Here is a 24,289-nt window from a genome sequence, read left to right on the forward strand (position 1 = left end):
CTCACGGCGACGTTTATGCCATGAGCAAGGGAGTGTTCGGAAATTTTTAATTTAATGACAATATGCTCGTGGTAGGATTCAGCATGCCACCCCCACTCCCAGGCCTGCCATCTCGCCATCCACGGAGGGAACTATTAAGGCAGATAGGAGAAGATTATGGCCTCTCTCAAGGGCCACACTGGGAGTACAGGGAGGGTCTCAGCGGCGCAGGGTAGATAGCATCCACTCATCCTCTCCGCAGGATCACAGCTGGCAGGGCCAAGCCAGAGAGGCAGGCTAGTTAGCTCGTCTTCTAGTTTGGACTATGCCTGCAGAGGGAGCATAAAGTCATACAATCCCACAGCAGGGCACAGGCTGAGAGATGCTGCGGCGCAAGATCATAGTCCGCTCTCCAGGGCTTCTTCCTTGACATTTCTGAAACGCAGACTCACCACCAAAAAGTGGTTTGTAAGGTTGTTTTCAGTGTCCGGGCTTCGGACTGCGCGAGTAAAAATAAATCTTTACAATAAACATATGTTTAATTTTGTACCACTAAAGGCATTTTTAGTGATTTCTTATGTTATTTTCCATCAATACTGAAAAATTTCCATAAAAAGAGTCCAAAGTCCCCCCCCCCCTTACATTTTTTTTTTCTCCAAAAACAGAAATATTCAGATCTGTAATTTAAAATGACCTTACACCTTTTCCCAATTAATAAGAAACTTCATTTGAAATTCAATAATTTTCTCCACCAATTAATATTACTTTCCCACCGTGATGCTTATCTACATAGACAATTACACGACACTAAGATGTGATGATAGCGACTATATAGGCTCCAGTTTTGGGCAACAGATTTAAACACTCCATTGTTCAAACAGAATGCAGCTCAGATCTGAGCCTGCCTCCCTCCCTCCCTCCCACAGTGGGATGTTTGTATAAAACCCAGTCAGTTCTCAGGGGTAGAGGTTGACAGGAGAAGACATCACCCCAGTCACTGGGAGATTGGCGAACACAACACATATATTAATGCATTAAATGTGTTGACTGTGTTCAGCCCAGGGATGCAGGAGGGAGAGAGAGAGAGAGAGAGAGAGAGAAAGGTTAGAGGGAAGGGAAAAAAAAAGCTGTTGTAATGTATGGTGTTGTCTTGTATAGCGTGTCTGGCAGCGGAGGGGTGGGGTATGGAGGAGTGTCGGCCAGATTATAAGGCCTGTGGTGAGAGATGAGGGATGGCCGACTTGTAAACAAGTGACAAGCGTCCTGGATGACAATTCTTAATCCATCATAGTGCTGTCAGCGGTGACCGGTGAGGTGACGGACAGGACCCGGGAGAGGAGACAGCTGCTGCACGTCAATCCACATCATAATTTGAAAAGCTTTTCCACATGAGCTGAAGCAGAGGGAGAAAGAAAGAGAAAGAGGAAAAGACTCGCTCATACCACCATCTTCAATCTGCCTTCAATCTGCCTTCCATCTCCCTCCTGTTCTCCTCCTCGCTCTTCCTCTCCTTTGCTGCAGAGCTTGGAGATGATGAGGGTCCTCTTCCTAGAAAAGCACAGCGTCCTTTAATTTGTCTTTGGTGATAGGACTGTTAAAGATCAGATAAAGAAAGAGGCCATCAGTACGAGTCAGCTTATTGATACACCTTTCTTTTATGTTTTCTTTCTATTTTGGAAATATGTCACCAACATTTCAACATGAATTAATATTATTATTGTTACAATAATCAGTAATAGTGTTTCCTGAAATGTAGCTTAAGATCTCAGAACTGTACTAAAGTGTAGTATGTGTATACTTACTTATTTTGTATGACATTATAAGGACTCTGCACGTCATTTGCAAACAAATAAAATTGCGTTCTATAATTCTACATATCCGTGTTTCTTGTCATTTTGTCCACTGAACCCTGCAGAGGTCTCTGTGTTAGATTTCTAATGAAGGGAGTGGTATAAAACAGTAAATATGAGTGCTAGCATCAATTCCATACAGTGAAATCGACAATCAGTTTTGTAAAGTCATGTGCCTGAAAATGAAAACAAAATATGGTTTCGCTTTTTCTGGTGGATTTAGCAAAATATCTCACTAGTTTAAAATATTTTTTTAAACAATCTCATCAAATAGCAAGCTGTTATGTATTAACATGACAACATTGTGAAGTGATTTTTTTTTATTTAAGGCCTCTGGTGTCTGGCACATCAAACAAAACATCAAGGTTAAAAATGATCTGTCTGCATAAATACATGTACTCCATAAACTCCATTAAAATTTTGATATAAAACGGTGAGTCATATAACATGAGTCAAAAAAGTTATCAAAAAAAAAAAAAAAAAGTCTTTCAAAACTCAAAATTAGTTTTGGAAAAGGTTTTACTTTAAGGTCTGATGTAAGCCCAATCTAGAACCAGTTTAGATATGAGATGCTTGTTAATGCCAGGTGTAAAGGAGCCCCTATGAGTATTAATCTTCCTCTTGGCTGTCGGCGGGCCGATTTAGTCACCCATGTTGGGTCAAGGCCCTCATTCTTTTCTTACAGACCTCGCTTCCCTGCCAAACCAGGATTTCCGATTGAGGGGCCTCAATAACAACTTTGATGTGGACAGCGTCCTAGAGAGCAAAGTGAATGGCATGAGGGAGGAGAGCCGCACAATGGCCTGACCTTCCTCCTCCTGCATCTGCACAGATCACACACTAAATGGCCACATTGATGCCGCTGCTTAGCTCTTTGCTAGGAGTCCTGATGGAGCCAACACTGGGGACTGGGCCACAGCAAAGCCTGGGCACCTGCCAACAGACAGGGACAAATTGACTGAGATCAAGCCAGCTCTTATTGCATTTAACACCCCCTGCACTTACCAGATAGTTCTGCTTAAAGTAAATGGGAGAGGAAGCCGCTGTTAAAACAAGTTCCTCATAGAAAAAAAAAAACAAAAAAAAAAACAAAAAACAATTTCAATCCAAATTACTATTGTTCACTGATTATATTTACTTGCATTTTTTGTTTTGTTTATTTATTTATTTATCTATTTATTTTTGTTCACTCCTCAGTGTTCATTTCTGTGCAGTTACATCCTGTAATGCTCCACACAATCATTGAAAATTTTGGCCTTCAGTCTTAGTTTGCAGACACACTTCGGAATAAATACACAGTCAAAAGAGAGTGCTCGCATTGTGCCACGGGCATTATTGCTCATAATGATGAAGGTGAAATTAAAATTCCCTCCAAACCATGTTTTCTTTTACTTCAACAACTTAATGAAAACAACTCATTAAGACAATTATTTCCTATGAAAGTATTTGGAGCCAGCTCTGTGTCTTATGATTGAAAAAAGGAAATAAATAAATAAGCAAAAAAGAAAATGTGTGTTTGAATCCTTAATTGCAAGGATTAGTGGCACTGCCAAGTTTAACCTGCCACCTTCTGGTCATACCTTTTCCTTTTTACATCAGTCACAGAACACTGAGGGAAAACAACACTTTCAAGCCCCCCCTCCCCACCAAAAGTGGGAAAAATCAGGGAGCAAAAGGCAAAATGGTTTGTGTCGATTTAAGCAAGAGGGTAATAAGAGGAAGGGGGGCGGGGGTTGGGGGGGGGGGGGGGGGGATCAATAACAACATAAAATTGATTTAGTGTGTGTCATAAAAAATAAGTAAGTGCTCTGAGACGGAGAAAACCGGAGTCTCAATTTAATCTGCGCAAAGGCTGCACTGTACAGATGAAGTGATGTGAAGAGAGAGAGGGAGAGAAAGGAGGGTGGGTGGGAGGAGAGAAAAAAGAGAAGGGAGGACAGAGGGGATAGACACAATAGAGAGCGAAAGATACAATAAAATCTAAAAGACAGACACTTAATTGTCATATTAAAGAGTCTCTCCAGTGCTTGACAGAGTGGAAGGTTAGCTCCCATTCATCATCTGGCAAACAGCCACTTGAACGAAATCACAATTAAAATCTGCTCAATATTGTCTCTCGGACGTTTTGCGAGCATTAATTTTTTCCCATTGATTCTCTACCCCCCATAAATCAGAAATGTTGCAGTGCATGTAATGGTTTATGGAGAAGGGATTATGGTGTTATGAAGCTAATGTAGCAGAACCGTCTCATTTACACACAGGCTCCCTCGCCGTCTTACGGGGGACAGAGTTATTATACTATTACACAGCCTATCACAAGCACAGAGCACCGATGCCATTTAAAAGCTCCATGCGATGGAGGCAATACTGTAAATTTACAACATTTATGATCATAATAGGAAGGTCGTCAAGGATTTTGTTTATTTCCTGGTGCTACTAGGGATGTACATGAGGAGAAAGGACAGTATTTCTGATTATCAGAGCATGTATGTATATATATATATATATATATATTTGTTTATTTATTTTTTTTTTATTGCTAAACATATTGAATAATATTTTACTTTCTTTCCAATTTGGCAAGCTTTAAAGAGATTTAGTTTTTGTTGTTGTTGTTGTTGTTGTTGTTGTTAGTTCATTTTTTTCTAATGATGTATTATAGTATATTATAATCGAGTATTTCAGCTATTGAAATAATAGTAAGGCCAAGTGTGAATACAGCAGGATGGTTGATTTACCAGTTTGCTCCCACAGCTGAGGGACACGTATAGCTGATTTCTGATGGCTGGAGTCCAGCAGCCCAGTGATCCCAACGATCCCACCGCCGACTATCATAGCTCAATCTGAGCAGTGGAGCAGGAGGCACAGTGCCCAAGCATCAAATCATCATCACATAAAATGGTCCTGACACTAGCTAAAAGGGGAGATGGATCATGTGGCTTTGTGGTGCCAGAGAAGTTTGTCCCTTGATAGAGCCCTTAACTCAAAGCTAGTACACCCGAGTCCTGTTCCCATCACCACCCAAGACATTGGTATATAGTACACACAACGCACACACACGTACACACGCCTAAGCGCACTGTCTGGTTCCCAGCAGAGGTAATTCTCTCACTTCAGGGTCAACAGCATAACAAGGCCAAATCATAGCAAACAACTTGGCTCAAGCATCCCACTTGGATAAGGTGTGCATCGGTGTGCGCGCATGTCCCTTTGTGTATAGATGGGATAACTGTAGTGTAACTTTGTCCCATACGAATAGAAAATGATATAATACTGCCATCCCGACAACTAGCACTTCTGGAATTTCAATATGAAAATGAAAAGCAGTAAGTCCTCTTGACAGCCCTTGGCTTCCTCCGAGCACGTGTAAAAATGATGAATGAACAGAGGTAGCCATAAGTGCTGTACCCTGCAGTGCTTCCCATACATGGCTTTTACTGAGCCAGGCGACACGGGGAGGGCACTGTATGCACAGACTTAAATGACAGCTTTACAGTGTGCATAAAACCACTCCAAAGAGAGAGGCACCTACTTATATCACTCCGTGTCTCTGGCCCTCGAGAAAACGGCATCAGATAAGCTTCTGGTGGTATTGACATGGGCAAACTGGAGGTAGTTACTTAAGGAGTGAGCCAGTGCATTGAAGAGGAACTGATATAAATGATTTTTAAATTACAAAGTGCTTTCACTGTGCATGTTAGAGACCAGAATATTTCTTTAGACTCGATTTGAGAGGAATTCAATTCGAAGTAGAATTCAATTCATTTGAAATGTTAAAGCAAGGGGGCAGCATAGTGGTTAGCGCAGTTGTCCCACAGCAAGAAGGTCGCAGGTTTGGCTCCTTTCCGGCCTTTCTGTGCGGAGTTTTACGCATTCTCCCCGTAACGGCGTGGGTTTCCTCCAGGTACTCCGGTTTTCTCCCACAAAGACATCATGTTTGGGTTAACTGGTGACTCTAAACTGTCTGTAGTGTCAGTGTGAGTGTGAGTGGTTGTTGGTCTCTGCCTGTCTCTGTGTGTTGGCCCTGTGATCGACTGGTGACCTGTCCAGGGTGTCCCCCGCCCTCACCCAGTGTGAGCTGGGATCGGCTCCAGCACCCTCCATGACCCAGAAACGGATAAGCGGTAGAAGATGAGTGTGTGTGAACGCAGAGTAACGTTTATACTTCTATTCCATCACACTCACCTGGCAGCTCTAAGAATGTGGAAGAATAAGACGTCGCACAGCACTTATAGTTTATGGCCATTATGCAGCTATTTGCTTTCGCTGTCACTGAACTTGGTTATTGTCAATAGCGGGTGCTGGTGACTGTCGCTTGGCAAGCGCTTCACCAAATACGCCGTATTTGAGCAGGGAATCTTCAGGGAAGATTGGAGGCTACGTTGAGTCACTATCGGAAAGCGGCAAGAGAGGCCCAGGTTACTGTTTAGCTACAATTCTTTTGGGGGAAAAGATGTGACAGAGATAAGTGCTAACATGGATGTTGCTTTGAATACCTGGAGATGTAAATGAATGAAGCTTGATGCTGAACTTGTAATATTTCCGACAGGCTGGGAAGCTGCTATGAAAGCAAACACTGGCAAGTCAGCACTGGCAAAACTTACAAATAGCTATTTCAAGCGAGATTACATACAAAACAAAACAAAATATAATGAAATATTTGTTTTTTTTGTTTCATCCACAGTTAATTTTCTAACAATAGAGACATAACAATATTTTCAATTCACTTATGCATTTATCACTCCAGACTGTTACATAGCTGCAAATAATTATTTTAATGATGTGACAGCTTTTGTCAAATACAACACCAAGTATTGTCATATTTGTCATTTCAAAGAATGAATGAATCATGTATGATCATGATCAAAGCTACAGCCATTCACTTTTGCCATGCTACAAGCACAGCTGGAATGTGTTTGAAGTTTCGTAATTGAGAAAAACAAGATGCCAAGTAAGATTAGATGGAAAACTCCCAAAACTACGGAACCAAAAGTGTGCAGATCTGACAGTTTGATATGATGATAAGTGGGAGACACGAGGAGCGAGTAGACAATTGAGTTCACGTAAAACTCAACAGATAACATCTTTTTTTTTTTTTCTTTTTTTTTCCAAGAAAATCCACCAAACACTGAGCTTGTGTTTTAATTAAATCCACAAATTGTGTGGGGGAAGACCCAAAAGTCAGCTGACCCAGGCGACCCATTCTCTCCTACACTGTTGACCAAGATATAATTACCATCTTCCTTGTGTCATGTAAAGTGAAAAAATAAAATTTGAATATTACGGAAATAGGCGTGTTTTGTCTCAACCTCACAGTGAATAATGGGGGATTTTACAGATTTCAAAGTCAATGCTTGGGGCAATTTCCATTATCAGAAATCTCAATTAAACATGGTGAGGTCATAATTTTGACTAGCAAATTGATATCCTGAAAGATGATTTGCTTGCTCTGTCAAATACTATGATAATGCGGTTGCATTCTTTTGTTGAGTGCATCTGAGTTCTCATTTCTGAAAGCACATCTTCTTCCTCCTGTGAAACAACTCAAAAAGTGCTGAGTAATTCCTCCACTTTAACAGAAAAAGGAACACACTTGAAATACTTTTTCTCACTTCCAATTTGTCTCTGTTAGTAAATCCGACCTGCTATTCATTCAGAAACTCAGAAAAATGAACAGTGTTGCATTGCAGATACAGTAGAGTGTCCTAACTGCTCTCATTTTGTTAAGTAATCAGTCACAAATCTGCACGCAGCCCCCTCAACAAAACCACAAGAATCATGCATCCTCTGTCACCATCATTTCGTACTGACTGCTCCCAGAAAATAATGAGGAGAGTGAGGAAATCTCAAAGGTAACATAGGAATTCCTTCAAAATAATATCGCCGTGAATAGACGTGGTGTCATTTGAGTGACAATAAATGGCGGCTTGGTAAGAAGCTTGGGGATTTACAGTATCAGTGGTGATAAACATGATAGTGGTAAAATAAATGCAGTCCAAAGCACAATGCTGTAATTCAATCTTTAGCTAAGATCTTTACTGTGCAGCCGGGGCCTCCACCATCAGCAGCAGGCTGCCACAGAGTGCCACATCTGCTAGATAAATTCTCATGACAGTCAGCGAAACGCTTCCATAACCAGTGACATGGGATGATTTCCTGCTTCTGACAAGCCCAAGTATTGAGTATGATAACACTTACTTTGTCTTCATCCTTGGCTGGAGTATAATATCAATCGGTTTGATGATCCAGCAAACCGAGTCGAGCACTTGTGTATCAATCTTCATACATCGCTGCCTAGTGTCTAACAAAGAGCCCAGAATGGGATCATTCAATCACTCCTGAGCTGCTCTGTGCTCGGTACACTGGGCCTTCTCTGCAGCTCCACTGTTTCACTCCCTGTCAGCATCTCTCTTATTTTCCATCCCCTTCTTTTCCCGATCTCCTCCTTCCACATGTGAGGGATAAAGACACAAATTACAGATGATCATATCACTGTCCGCCCGTCATAACAAAATGTCATACGATAAAAAAACAAACAAACAAAAACATACACAGGGTTTATTTCTGCCTGTACCCAACTCATAAGTCTGTCAACCACAAATCATCCCTGCTTCACCTCTTAACTTTTCCCCAGTCTGTCCTTCACTATCTGTCTCTGAATATGAAAGCAACAAATTATAAGACTCCGATAATAATCTTTTTAAATTCCTCATCTCTTGTTAAGTTCTGATGTTTTTTTTATTTATTTTATATTTTTCATTTACATCCGTAACTCTTGACGAACCGCTCAAACAATACTTATAGTATTTTGAGACATGCTGTTGAATGAGTGGACAATGCAGCTTAGCACGACACGTAGAAGCAGGGTGCTTCAGGCATTATCACATCCGATCACGAGAAAACCAGTTGAAGAAAATCCCCAGCAGAAGCTTCAATTTGAAAAGACGAGTAGGACACATTTCTTACACTCGTTTTTTTTTTCCATAAACGTATAAACATGGCGTGTGCTGATTAGTAATTTCTGAATGCTGAATATAGTCCATCATTTACAGCCTGGTCATTATTCTCAGACTATGAGATAATGGCAGAATATTTCCTTACTGTCATCAGTTACTGTACTGTATTGCTGGTGGACAGTCTGATGCTCTGGATGGCTGACTCCCTGGGTGTGTAAGATGTGCAGTGGGTCTGCAGTAGCTGATCTGCTGCTGAAAAACACGTGCATGCCACACATCCATGAGACACACGCCGGGAATACGTTTGCTCTAACCGGTTAACGTGGCTGTCTAAATGAAAAAACACGGGTGCTGCTCACAATCAAAGCATTCAGTGCACTGGAGAATTTAGTGTGATATTGACGGTGTTACGGTTCCAATTTACACCCGACTTACATAAATTAGTGTTTAATGGATTTACATTCATTTAAAGTTAAAGTTTTCATGTTTTGAAAGCAGCAAAACAATGAAAATGGCAACAAGTGTTTCACCATTAGCCTGAACAGATGGATATTTTTAAAGCATTCAAACAAAAGTTCCTAATCTCACTGCTATTTCTTACTTTCCAAAATAAATAATAAGTCATAACAAAATTCATCACAGACATTTTTTAAATTATTATTTGCTGAGAAAAATTAGACTTATATAGTCAAATTTTAGATCTAGTGGAATTAAGATTTTTATTTTTTTTTTTATGCATAGATTTCTATTTTATTCAACAGGAAGCCTATCCATTATTCAGACAAATGGCATTGTTTTTAAGCCTTGGTTGGTCTAATCCACAGGTTAACCTCAGAGCATACTGTGATCCACCCATCACCGCCATACAGACATGACAGTGGCATCAATCAACATGTCTAACTTTTGACAGAAAAAAAAAAAACCCAAAAAACTATAATTAGGATTAGTAATTCATTTGATGTGAATAACTGCAGCTGTCTCTGTTCATTTAATCTTTTAATGGTGTAATATAGGTTATATATTCTGTTATTTGCATTCAAACTTTAAACAATAATCAGCAGCCGTAGGTAGAACATAATGCTGCCAGCATTTAGGTTCGCCTAAAGGAAAGTGGAAAAGCAGCCACCACATGTTACGTTATATGTTTTTATTTGCTACATGAAATGTGTTATATTATAATAATGGTTACCATCGCTTACTGTGTGTCTGCGCTCTCCATTTAATGTGGCTGTGTAGCAGTGTTTGGTGCACTGTGAAGACAACTATGAGGCTGTGCTCTCGCAGTGAAATATAGCTCAATCAATACACACTCAGCAATCAACTTTTACTTGTCAGTTTTGATATATCCGATCATAGCTTTGGGTTGTTTTGCGATGTCTAATGTTCTGTGAAGATGGGCTTTTCATATTCTTTATCGTTTCTCTTTCTGTCCTTTTTTTTTTCTTCTTCTTTTTTTTTTTTTTTTTTTTTTTTGCCCCCATCGACAAAAAAATGTGTTCACACTTTTGTGAAATAAAACCTCAGAGGGCGACGTGGAGGGAGGAGGGGATGAGCGGGTGTGGGTGGGTGGGCGGTGGGGGCTGAAGGAAACAATGAAATTTAACCCGTTTAAAACTGTATCATTTTCTGACCATACCTCAGGGCGCTGGGTGTTTATCGGCGGGACTGGAGAAGCAGAGATCACCGGACTGGTAATTGTTTCCTCTAAATCTGCTGAGCTCTGAGGAACACCATGTGCAGTTTTTCATCAGACAGAGAATGAGAGGGTAAAAGGACAATACTAAGAAAAGCAAAAATGCTTTAGTCCATCATGTTGGTTTTTATCACTTCATCTAACAAGAGAGTAAAGCCACCAGCATTCCACACAACATAATTATAAACGCAGCTTTAGCCACAGGAGAGAGGTATACTTTGGTTTCTGCTGCCAGTGAAAAACATACCTTTTCTTTAAATAAAGCTACCATAAAGAAAAGCGGGGGGGGGGGGGCAATAAATTGCATATGTATTTTAAATTTGATAGAAACAGAAGGAGAATTGAGGTGTTCTGAAAAGCACCTTAACTCTAACTTGATTTGACATTTTCCTATTGAGTCAAAGCTCAGCAATAGGTCTGATATCTCATTTAGCTGTAAAGTGATGTGCTCTCTGCACAGCCACAAAAAGACATCAGAAAGGCAAAGTACTGCCACACTCCACTCGGACCAATTTGTCTCCATCACTCCATTCATATAAACACTGAATGATTTAGCTAAAATTGTGCAGAAAATCTTATGGGGATTTTTTTCCCCACTTTATTTTCATTATACTTGTGAGTATGTTAGCGGCTTCCATTCTGTGCGTGTATTTGGCTTTGAAAGTCTCAGATTTAGTGTGGTGGTATTGGCTCATTTTTCATATCCATTGTTGGCTTGTCAGGGTGTCATAGCTGTTCCACAGAGCTGTTAGATCAGTCCAAATGTATAAATCATCCAGGATCTGACACACTCATTTAATTTGGTGGGCCCTGGTGCAGCAGTGGGCCTATTAATGAAAAATCCCTGCCCTGTTTGCTGAGTGGGAACATTCAGCCTTTTTTATTTTATTTTTTATTAACATGGATATTCTGTATGATTTCCCTCAGTCTCCTGTTGGCTGCCAACCGGGCCCTTTGTCATTTATCATCATATGCTATGTTTGTCATCTGCTGAATTCCTTCAGTCAAAAGCCCTTATGAAAACCACTTTGCGTATTAAGTAGAAAGGGCAGACTCTACGGGCACAAGGTGGGCCAAACCTCTCACGTTCTTCAATGCAGTGCCAGTTCCAACCCCAGAGTCTGTGTTATTGTTTTCCATCTGTGAAATAAAGTAACAGGTACTTAATGTACCAAAAACAATTTGTACAGCAGTTCTTTTTCCCCATTGAAGTCGTGCATGCCTCGCTGAGGGCTTCCCTTATCTCAGCGAGGCTAATCCATTTTCACACTGCGCTCTGGCGCTCTCATTTTACAGCTGAGGAGCTCTCCGGCTCCACGCTGGGCCTGAAATGGGACCCCAGTCACTGTGGCCCCTTGGAGTTTGCGTAGGTAAGTGTGCAGAACAAATGCTGAAAAGTCTTTAAAAAGTTAAAGGGACTAGTTTGGCTTTTTTTTTTCTCTCTCTCTCTCTCTCTCTCTCTCTCTCTCTCTCTCTCTCCCTCTCTCCCTCTCTCTTTCGCTCTCTCTCTCTGCACGCCCCCCCCCGATCACCTACATTTTTTCCTGCATTTCACAGTGTGAGCGGCTGTGCTCTAGCACTGTCACAGGAGAGTGTTTGTACTTGGGGCACATAAAGTCAAAAACAGGTCATATGCGAATGTTATGAAAGGTCTATTTTAATACTTCTGTTTTTTGTTTTTTTTTTTGATACACACGAATGTATAACCACTCGCAGAATGGGGTGTGATGAGTTAAAGTGGACCACGCAAGTACATAAAACTGAACTAGCAGGTCTTCGTCGAGTCAGTTTACATATGCAGGCAGTACAAAGCCACTGTTTACAAAAAAATATATTAATACCACATGCGTGAGTAATGGTATGAACTAAATTACAGCAAGTTGGCCTGATTGTGGTTTGAAATGATTACCCCTAAACCTGCATGGATTAGCGTTACACATCAAAAAGGCCATGATTAGGATGTTAAGGATCAGGGCAGTAAATTACTCTGAAAATTTCCTTGCTATGATATGCTGGTCAGATGTTTTGTTTTGTCTTTTTTTTTTTTTTTTTGTCATCCATATGTTTCAGCGGATGCAGTTTGTTAAAAAGATCCAAGCAGTGTATTAGCGTTAAAAGACAAAAACATTTTTTTTTTTTTTTTGTTTATCTATTTAAACATGAAAGACATATATGTTTTCTTCCGCCAAGTGAAAGAATGTGCATCAGACCAAACAAAAAGCTGGCATTTCAGTTGCTTGATAATGATATTGGGCTCCCACAGCATCCGTATGAATTACTATCTAATGGGGGGCCCTTCTGTTGCTCTCGTATCATGGGTGCTCGAGTCAAGTGCAAGTTGGAAGCCCTGTCTGGCACTGGGGTGTCTTTGTTTGAGACAGTTGGCTAAGGTCATTGTGGTTCAAAGGTGTGCATGGGGAGTCAGTTTAAGACGGAGAATTGATGATTCTGTCTGATGGAGGATATGGGAATTTGATAGATTAAACGTTTTTAGGACATGTACCCGTAAAAGATCAAATCTTATTTTACAAGATATTGGAAATTTAGTGCAACTCTCACAGTGACTCACCACATTTTACAAAAAAATTGCATCTTGCTAAGATTGTTTATTCAAATGCAACTCGCACACTAAATATGGTTAATAATGGTATGTTGGTTTTTTTTGTTTTTTTCAAGTACCTGAGAACACCCCTACAACAGCTTACATTTCATTGAAGAACTGTTTTGATTTATTTGCAAGATGTGCTCCTAACCCTTCACCATCCCATCATGCCAAGTCATTTAAGGCATCTGTGGCCTATCTGGCCCAGCCTGTACAGCCCCATCAACCCCCCATTGTGGCCCATAACAGCGCATGCCCATTTGGCCGGGCCAGCCGGGAGGGCAGCCGGGCCAAGACTCTCAGGACTCCCAAGCATCCAGAGCAGCTGGAAGTCCCATCTTCTCATCCTGCTTCTCAGCAAAAACAATCAAAACACAGACAATCTATAATAAATCTGTCTCAGGCTCTATCTGGGAAAGGGAGGGCTCTCAGTCTTGAAAATACAAACTTTGAAACTAGTAGATTGGAAATATTGTTTTGCTAATTTAAATCACCACACTCGTTATGAGACGTTCAGTGTTTGAAATGACAGTAAAGTGCTGACATTAGCACCTACTGCCATAACGATGGTTCCTTTCCCCACAAATAAAAAACATAAATGAAGGGACTTCTTACTATCGGCCAATCACTGTGGATCGGTCCTGTTATTTATATAAATGTAGCACTGAGGTAATCTGATTACCTCAGTACATTTGCAGTTGTGCATAAGTGAATGTGCAAGTCTGCAGATGTGATTCACATTTCAAACTTACTTAGCCTCATTGAGTTAACCCCTCTAACCTAAACAACTGTAATGGAGAGGATGAAAAATCCCCCCCCCCCCCCCCCACCGACTCCCAAACAGACACACACACTCTTTAGTCTGACCACCCCAAGCTAATGCAGTTGACTCAAAGGGTCATCTGTAGTTCAGCGTTAGGTTAGAGATAAAGAAACACATATTCTCTTTTTTGTGTTCGCCCTCTCGTTTTCAGGGGACGAAAAGGGGGGAAAGCACAAAGGCGAGGAAGGGAGGGGCAAAAATCATGTGGAGATCTAAATTTAGGAATACATTTGTTAAATCTGTCCTCACTATTCTATGTAAAGGAAATTCTATACTATATATATAATTTTTTTTTTTTTCATCATCCAGCTCCTTCAATTTGTACCTGTATGACTGCTACAAGTTTTATTCGACTCTCCAATGGTGGTGTCTATTTTGGTGGGCTCACCACCGGGCCCAGTTGTTTACATTAAGATGAGCTGGATTCCTTCACTCTCTCACTCACATGGAGTGATTAGAAGTTTGCTCTCTCATCCATGTAACTAATGCTGAGCAAAGCTAAGCTAGATTGCGTCTGAATGGGCCTCGGCGCTGCTGGAGGAAGAGATTCATAATCACAGACTAGATGACAGGTGGATCAAATTTCTAAACTTTTTTTGTTAGAGCGGCGACAGGCTATCAGTCAGCGGGCAAAGATGGTGTTTTCTTAACCCTGGAGTTGCATTAAGCTGACATCCTGCTGCAACGGAACTAGGTGACATATTGATGTGTAGGAAATATAACAGGCGGGAAGCTCTAAGACTTAAAGGCTTGGCAGCAAGGAAAAAAAATTACAAGCAAAAGCGGTTTGGGGAGGGGGGTGAGGAGAGGGTTTATGGGTAACAGTCAAACAAAGCGACCATCTTTATGGTCTGTCTGTGAATATGCCTGCTTCAGCTCCGCAGAAACAATGTTAAACAAGTTTGATGAGTGAGAATAAAAGTGCAACTAAACAGAAGAAGGATTAAAAGACACAACAATGGAAACACAGTGATTCTATACTTTCAGTTATTATGATATAAAAGAGTCATTCTTGTACACAAAAACATCATATTTATTGATTAACACACAGTAAAAAACCAAATGGACACCCTACAGCAATTTTTCAATTTAGAACTTGAATGGTGATGCCCCTCTGTAAGCCGAGAGGAGTATGTTGGTGAGGCGCACTAAAACCCATGCATCAAGTCAAAGTGGGGGTGCGTCACCATAAGCATGAAGACAAACTGCTCTCACGTTTCTAAGTACAGAAGTCCACGTTCAGTTACTTTGTCACAAATCACTGCAAGGCTTCCCTCCCAATCCGTCATTTCGGGATTACCGGGGGTTTGCGTGGTGCCGCCGTCAACTCACAAGCCTGTCACCTGCTCAGTGGGGGTAATAATTGGTATGAAATAGTGTTATGGACAGCTGAAAGGTAAGTGCTCTGACTGACTGGGAATACACTCCGAGGATTCCTGTTTTACACTTTGTGTCAGGGTTCTGGGCTCTTTTTTTTTTCAGTGCTATGGATTTGTTGTCATGGAGGCCTGACAATTTTGCTGACACCTCTGTCAGAAAATGAATTTTTTCAGCTAGCCCTTGATTGACTCCATTTGCGGGGTGTAACTCTATCAGAAAATGCCAGTCTGCTGCTCATTCAGTCATCCTCTCTCTGACTACTGAAGTGGAGAGCCAGACAGAGACAAAGAGCAGAAGGGAGACAGGGATGGGAAAGACGTGGAAACAGAGGCTGCAGTCGGGTAGACTGGAGTTTTATTTCTTATTTCACTCCACTGAATTACTTAATTTTGCTTTCATTTTTGGAATCATTTTGAAATCCGCATAATTGCTAGTGTATATTCTGCATGGGAAAGCAGATGAGATCATAGATGACGAAGCCAGGGCAGCGAGTGAGCGGTCATGCTGGTGCGCTCCACGCTCCGACAGGACAAACAGGCGTAAGAATCTGTCCATGCCCAAGATGTGTGTAACAAAAAAAAAAAAAAAAAAAAAACACACTTCATGACATGCATCTGACAGTGGACAAGAGGAATTTGTTTCGCTCTAACACTTGAGACGGAGATGGGGGTGGGGAGTGGAGATTGCCACTTGCATTGTAGGGGAGCACAAATCTCTGGGGGTGAAATGACATGTTTCTTGTCATACATTGTTTGATGGTTAAGTGTGTGCAGGATTTGACATGAATAAATAAAAACACAAAGTGATTTCAAATGTGGGTTCTTTCTTAGCATTTCAAAAAATAAAAAAGACCAGCAGCTATTTTCTGAATCCCTTAAATTGATGCTGCATTGTGGGATGGTGGGAAAAAAACACATGGCCCTCTTTCAGCTCAGCCAGTTGTTATTTGTGCCTTAATTCAGCTGCTGGTATTAGTCTTTCAAAAGGCAGAGGTAGTGACTGTGATGCTCCCAGCCTAAGATATTCTTCTCTAAAGCCAGAGGAGCTGTCCAGTCTCATTCTCTCATTGGAGAGCACATGTCAGGACCTATTTGCCACTGGTTACTTTGAGAGTGACATCAGTGATGACCCTTTGACCCCAGCTGACGGAGAAATGCTTCTGCAATAGTTTTCCATTACAGAGGCGAGAGAGCACGGACACCAGACGGATATGTTGAAATGGGAAAATAAGAAAACTGGAAAAGGCATTTAGACCTGTATTTGACCTATCATGTTTCAGTTTTCTGCGGGAGGCTTTTATGAAATGAGTATTTGACCGATAAACAAAACCTCTGTCATCTCCCGCCTGTGATTTTTTTTCCCATGCTCTGCCTATCTACCAAAGGTTATTACATGGGATGAAAACCTGGGTGATTACACCAATAGTCCAATGAGTCTATATTCATTTCATTTTTTGTACCTCCCCCCACCTTTTTTTTGTTGATGATGATGCGCATCTGTTTGGCAGCCCGACTACATGTGTTTCGGCCTCAAATGTATCTGTAGCGTTTAGAATTAGGCGACAAATTGCTGTGACCGAGCTTTCGACATGCTTCTCAACAGGTTGGATGCCAGTGCTTTGTATAGATCTGAGGTGAGCATGCTCGACGGCGATGTTTGTTCACCCAAGAAGATCACCCTGCTGTTTTCCAATATGGTAACCTAAGGTACATGCGACAACACAGTCAAAATGCCTGTATTTCATTATTTGCAATGGAGCTTCATATTACTCTAAAACTAAACAAACATTCTGCATGGCATGCGCATAGGCATTTAAGAGAATGTGTGTGTGTGTGTGTATGTATACATATATATTATATAAACCTAAATATATGTATTTTTTTATCTTCAAATATCTTAAAAAGAAAAATCATCTTGTGATAAATCTTTTTACCATAATTAGTGTAATCAAATTCTTTCCACATCGGTGAAGCAGTAATTCATTTATTCATTTTGCAGAAATTAAGCAAACATTGAGATCCAATGTGATCTATCTGTCTTACTTTTGGCGCAGGCCAGCTGCTTTCCCCATTTATACTCTCTATGGCTTATCAGCTGCTGGCTTAAGCTAAATTCATCTTCATATTTAATGTACGGAAATGCTACTAATCTTCTCATGAAACTCTTTATCGCAACAGAGCAAAACACTTGAGTATAATTCTCAGCAACCTAAACTAAACATTGACAGTGTAAGACACCAAGGTAGTTTTTACAGTTTCAGGTTTAGCTTGGCGAACAGGAGGAAACGTTTTTCGGTGAAGATGATCAGCGTCGACATAATTCATGTCATTAACCAGCAGTGTAATCTGGGTATCAGAGTTCTCATTAAACAAAATGTTACATGACTGTTCTGCACTTTAGGCAGTGCCACATTTCTGTCTCAGTAATCTGAGGCAGCGAGCACAATATGCTCCCTCTAATCCATCAGATCCCCATCTGTGACACTGCAGCAGCAGCGTTTGACACTTGTAAATCTATTATATGAATGTCATTAACAGCATTTCTGCTGCTGCGTGTGACTCTGATTGACAAATTATCTGCTGTAAACCATGAACAAGAAAGCAAACTGCGTGGGAAGATGTCCATTTAGAGCGCTGATTTATGTAATATGACAGGGATGCTTTGATTGGGGTATTTCTGCTTTATCACTCATTATGCCTCCCTACAGCGCATAAAAAGACATGTCAGCCAGTGTAAGCTCTGCGGGTCGATCTGAAGGAAGTGGTCCTCCGCGTCAGCTACCACCGCCGGACTTTGCCATCCTGATAAATTACATTTATGAAAGCTGCAATTACCTGATTACCTCTCCACTCTGGCTCCCACTCACTAGCAGGACTCATCACGGCCCTGTAATTTCATTCAAATTACCCATGAACCTTAGCCCATCGTGTCAACAGTAAATGCCATTGCGGAGCTATTGACTGCAAGTAATGTCCTCTGCGGTCAGCGCGGTAGTGAATGAAATAATAAGCTGTTTTTTTAAAATGAACAACGCAGGTGAAAAGAGCAAAATGGACAGATTTTAAAGGTATGAGCATCCCAATCACTCAAAGGTGCGATTTGGGTGATGGTATATATTTGGATTGGCATATAGTAGCTGAGATTGTGACATAGCCCCCCTGGACCATCTTCACCATGAGCCCTACAAGAAGCTAGCAGCAGATTATTATTTTCTGCACCTCCCCTCTCCCTGTCACACTGACCTCCTCAGACCTCCTTTTATACAAGCTCCTGTATCTTCAGACCAGCTTCACCCTCAGGATCAACAAAACAAACTCACCGCTGGGCCGGTATGGGCCCTCCTATGGTCCGCCATCTCTCGCTCGGCATGAGGGCAGCACTTCTGATTCTGCCCTTGCACACCGAATCACACAGAGCTATGAAATGTTATATGGCGCCAAACTCTCCTATGCCTCACAGTGAAGGTGATCAAGTCGTAGAACAACTAAGTTTTCCATCTCCAGGAGGTGCCTCGCAACGTGAAAGTTGGAGCAGGCATGAAGTTGATTCCCTCACGCATTCATAAATTCATTAGTCTAAACTTTTCAGTGTATCAGTTACATTAAGGCTCATTAACTTCTTTTTTCCTGCTTTATATTAGCTAATTAGCTCAGGGGTGGCCACAAATTAATTACCATCTTCTACAGCCTCATGCAATTGCATTGTGTTTATTTAGTCTCTCCTATTAACTTTTAATCTTTTCCTACTCGTAAAAACAGACAATTAACATTTTTTGATAAACAAAAATGATGCAAGCACAGGGATAATCAGCAGCTCTGCATGTCGTCTTTGCAAAATTACCCTGTCAGCTAATGTGACCCTCGAACCATCCTCAGTCCAGACAGGGCTCTTTGGTCCGTTAGATTGGCTGGTGTGTAGTTGAAGAACAGCGTGTGACAACACTGTGACCCGCGTTTCCTCTTTGCTATTTTATTTTCTCCGGGCTCAAAGAGCAGCACGTGCATCTCGTAGTTTTGAATGCATCTGTCAAATGCCAATCACTGTGTTTTAGAAAAACGGTTACTGCGGTCGAGAGAGATTATCTGGTAATATGACAGTGGGACATTCAGCGTAGCCCTTCAATTTACCTCAGTGTATTTCAATAAACCAACACAAAGGCTGCTTCATTAGCACATTGATTCATTAATGTAGCCATCATTCTTCCTCATATTCACAGAGCACAAACACTGATGATACAAAAGGTAACAGTAATGATAACTCCAGCCACGGTCGAATTCCTGTTAAGGCACCAGAAGGCTATCCGCTTTGATAAAGAGGCCCATTTATACGCTGTCTCCTAGCACAGGGTCATCCTTCTCCATATTCTGTGTATTGACCCAGGTTGTTCCTTTTATTACAAGCAGGTTTTTTATTGAAGGATGATTACATTGAATGATGTCAAGCGAGGGGAGAAAAGATCGACCAGAATAATGACGTTCCAGAGAAGCAGAAAGCAATGGGGGTGGGCGGAGGGGGTCGATGACTGCACTTGCCCTGTCTTTCTGCGCGGCCTCACAAATTGAGTTGCATCCTCACTCATCCATTATTTAAGGCTGATCGGACTCTCTTGGCAACTATGGATTTGATAATCATTCCCATGTCCATATTAAATATGTGACATAAATATCACAGGAGGGGATTGTCAATAAGGGCGTAGCTGTGTGAAACTGGGGCGTAAAAGAGAGACTAATATATGAATATGAGGCAGAGGGGAGACGAGAGTCTCGTGCAGATGTTTCACTGCTTCTGAGATAAGGAGCCGTTAGATAATTGTACCATATAACTGCCTCTGAAAAAGCAGGAAATGCTCCTGAGCATCTGCATGAGTTTGTTTGTTTGTTTTTGGTTTTTTTTTTACACATTACAACAACATCTGAAACATTATAGTAAAAAATATTTCAAAGCAGTCTAATGTGCAGTCTTCAAGCGTTTTTGGTGATATTGCAGTAATGCGGCAACTTTTAGCACATTGGCAGCGTGGCTCGAGGAGTAGTCTGGTTTATGACCTGTGTGAAATGCTAACAAGTTACCTTAGCATGCTAACGGGCCAGACTAAGATGGCAACCACGGTGGACAGTACCTGTGAAAAATAGCACTGTTATTATTATGTAGGTGTTAGCATTTAATGTTGAAACATTCCTATCTTTATTAAATAGCTATGAAGCCAGTATTATTTGTCAAAAAGTTCAACTAACTTAAATGCGCTCCTTTTTTTGATACTTATTAATAATCTTCCACAAAAGAGCTGCTTAAATCGTCAGGAAATGTGCACCTGAGATTGAGAGTGCCAGTTAAACGTTAATATTTCCTACTGCCTTGCAACATGAGCACACAAGGCGCACACTTCATTCATATGAAAATGTGTCTGTGTGGGCGAAGGAGCAGTGTGTGAGGGGAAAAAGAGAGTGTCGGGTTGTAAGTCACCATATAAATAAGGTGGAGAGAGGGCAGATAACAAGAACCAGCATCTGCCAGGCAGGCAGGCAGGCAGGCAGGCAGTATGTCTCCTCTCTCCACCGTGGACTCTTCGTCTCCTGTGATTTTCTCCAGCTGCTGGCCATGAATACTGGCCTATGCACTCCAGATTAAAGCACAACACATGTTTCTCTGCAGGCTAGACTGTATATCATCCCCTGATAACCAATGACAAACGCTCCTACGTATTGTCTTAGAGTAAGGACAAGGCTGGAAGAAACAATGCTTGAATGTGAGCAGCTGAGGACGTGATCAATCTGACAACCAGTCATGGTAATATATCTAAATGATATTTTCTTCCCCCTAATCATGGAGGTTTTTTGTTGTTGTTTGTTTTCTGTACACATTCAGCCAGTCGAGCGAGCCGCGTTTATTCTTTTCTACAAGTATGGCTAAACACAACACAACCGTCCAACTCACTGCTGCTTGTTTTCTTCAGTAACAGCCAACAACACAACTTTCTGCGGCTTCGTGAGACGACTGTGGACAATTCTGCTCTTCCTCCTCCCACTTGGTCATCTCTGTTGAGCCACACCACCGGTGGCTTTTGTGTCTTGGCACTAAGTATATTGCATGTTACAAGCGCCCTAGCCTAGTCAGACTGGGTTTGTTGGTTGGGTTGGGCTTTTTACAGTCATCCTCAACTTTAACTTTGCCATGGTGAAAGCGAGGGTGAAATAAAGTCTCACCTCTTCTGAGGCTGAGTCCTCTGAGCTTGCATTAGACTCTCTTGAGGATGACAGCAACTTAGAGCCGCCCAGTGAGCATGAGGTTCTGTCATCCTTTTTCTTTGTCTTGTTTTCTCGCGTTCACACAAATGGGACTTGCGCAATGTCAAAAGCCACAAATCCATATTTCTGTTTTGATATGTATTTATTTCTCCGTACGCGGACACAGCTGATGCATACCCAAAAACTCCGCAGAACCATGACCGTGACATTCATTCATCGCTGTCTCTCACTTTCTAGGGGTTTATGAGCCAGTGGCTGCTCTAGCTCCAACAACCAGCAATTGCTGAGGCTGGCTTAAGTCATTTAATGCCATCAGGCTGTGCTCCAGCTGTCTGGTCATAACAATGTACTGATAACAACAATAGACACATGGTTAGGTAATATAGGTAATATAAATACATACAAGCGCACAAACCATGCTTTAAAATTTGTTGATTCTGTGATGTCACAATAGTCCCTCAGGTAAGCTCTTAGATTGACCCACACAACACACAACACAAACAAAAAGCAGTCTTCAGAGGCTGAGCTTTGTTGGATGCCACAAAGCCAATGTATGATTTCACAGTCTTGCAGAGGCAAGAAACAATAATTCAGGCTGAAAGTGCCCCCTCCCCCATTGTGAATAATGTAAAATAATCCTGTTTGTAGATTGAACTGGAATAGTTTTGAAAGAGGCCACTGTGTTCAGATCAAAGAAAGTTATCCAAATTATTCATTAATTTCAACTGAAAAGCAGATACAGGCTATGATTTTATTCGTAGGATCAGTATGTGCTCTCCTTCTCTGTCTCTCTCGCTCGCTCTCGTGCCCTGAATGAGAGTCAACAAAAATCACCTGCCCTCTTTTCTGACCACTCATCAAAAGTGCATAATAATTATTATTCATGGCCTTTGTCAACGGTAGAATCAGTGCGGGAAGATGGAACCGGCAGCAGCACCGCAACAGTGTGTAGACGCTCTGCGAGCTGCGGCAGCTCAGAGAGGAAGCCGTCATACAAAGGTGAGGGGGGCACTACAGCCTCATCAAGCCGTAGTAATATTAAAGACCAGTGGATACATGTTTGTTTTTCTTTTTCTTTTGGAATGCTAGACCATTTAGACTTTGAACATCAGGCCACTATTTGGGCTCATCAGCCACAGTAATAGGCTACAAAATATTAACTGTGCGTCACCTGGCTGCACATCCTTCAACAACAGCCCACAACAAGAGCAGGTCAGAGACTGACACGGGACGCCAGAGCTGTAGGCAGAAGCATGACAGAGCTGATGGGTTTTTTTTTTTTGGTATTTAAAACCATAAACTATATTGAGATGATTTCCGGTATTACAAACCAAACTACCATAACAACTGACCAGATTCAAACTGAGGACATCGTCTTCGGGCATTTTCCTGCAAATTTCTGCCGTGAAATTGGATCTCTGTCCCATCAAATGGGCATCTTACAGTCAAAGTCTGTCATCATGTCGTGATTAACGCTATCACTTTGCAGTGTTGTCATGTAAGGAGACGGGAATCACCCAGCAGCACAAATACGTTATATCTATCATATCTGCACTCTTAGCAATCAAACCCCGTAGTGCTCACTTTCTTTCACTTTTTTGTACTATGTTAGAAAAGTTGTGTTGGGATTTTTTCCTGCCAATTCACATTAGAGGTACATCTTTGGTAACTTATAAAACACACATCTGCGCATGCAGCAACTCATTTCAAGCGTTGAACTTCATGTCCAACTGATTTAGGTGTTAAGTGACAAGCTGTGATGATTATTGTTTGATGTGTTTTGCACTCCATCATGACGTTTATCCCTCTAACATGACGTCTCATGTCACATCTCCTTGGAAGTCTGAACAGAAGGCAAGTCTGCCCTTAAACCTTTCAGCAGTTACGTTATCATATACTGCATGCCTGACCATCTAATTTCTAGATTATGCATCTGATTGAAGTAATTTGTCTTGACTTTGATGCACTCCTTACATCTGCCATTCTAGCTCTGTCAGCCAACTGATTTATAGGCACTAAAGAAAACCCCATGAAGGACAAAAAAAAAAAAAAAAAAAGCATAAACGGTTTCACAGTGTCATAGAAACGCTCAGGAATGCCATATTACTTTCCCACTTTATCACATAGAATTCATATTAATATTTCTGGTATGAAGTGAGGATGCAACAAAACAATGACAATTAACAGGCTTTGATTGTCGGTTAAATTCTCTCCGACGAGCCACATCCTTCGCTTTAATGAGAGTACCCACTGTCATTGTTGCATCAGTGCAGTGTAGAGGTAACTATCAGTGGAGCAGGGAAAACAAATTCAATAATAATTAACTTGGGTCATCTACTCATCTGCTATGGCTCATAAACCTTAAGAGAAAATTTCCCCCAGAACTTTTTCCAAAGCCTGAAAGTCTCCCACAGGCCTGGGAGCCATGCTTTACACAAACCAAACTCAGCTTCCTGTCTCAGGCCATCACCTGCCTCAGCGATGCCAGAATCCCTGACACATGCAAAACATGGAACTGTTAATTTATCCATTACGCTCAATCCGTGAAGTCTGCTTATGAAAACACATTACATGTGATTTTGATCAGTAGTTAAATATAATGGATTTCAAACATCACATTTGACTCCTGTACGTGAAAAAACAAAGAGCTGCCACTCTGACACATACTGTGTTTTAATAAGGTCGTTGGAAAAGCAGCAAAGAGTTTGTGGTAAAGATAAAGAGGAGCCTCGTAAATGCAAAGGTATGCATAAGTATGGCG

Source organism: Echeneis naucrates, chromosome 6, assembly GCF_900963305.1.
Source record: "Echeneis naucrates chromosome 6, fEcheNa1.1, whole genome shotgun sequence".
NCBI classification, from domain to species: domain Eukaryota; kingdom Metazoa; phylum Chordata; class Actinopteri; order Carangiformes; family Echeneidae; genus Echeneis; species Echeneis naucrates.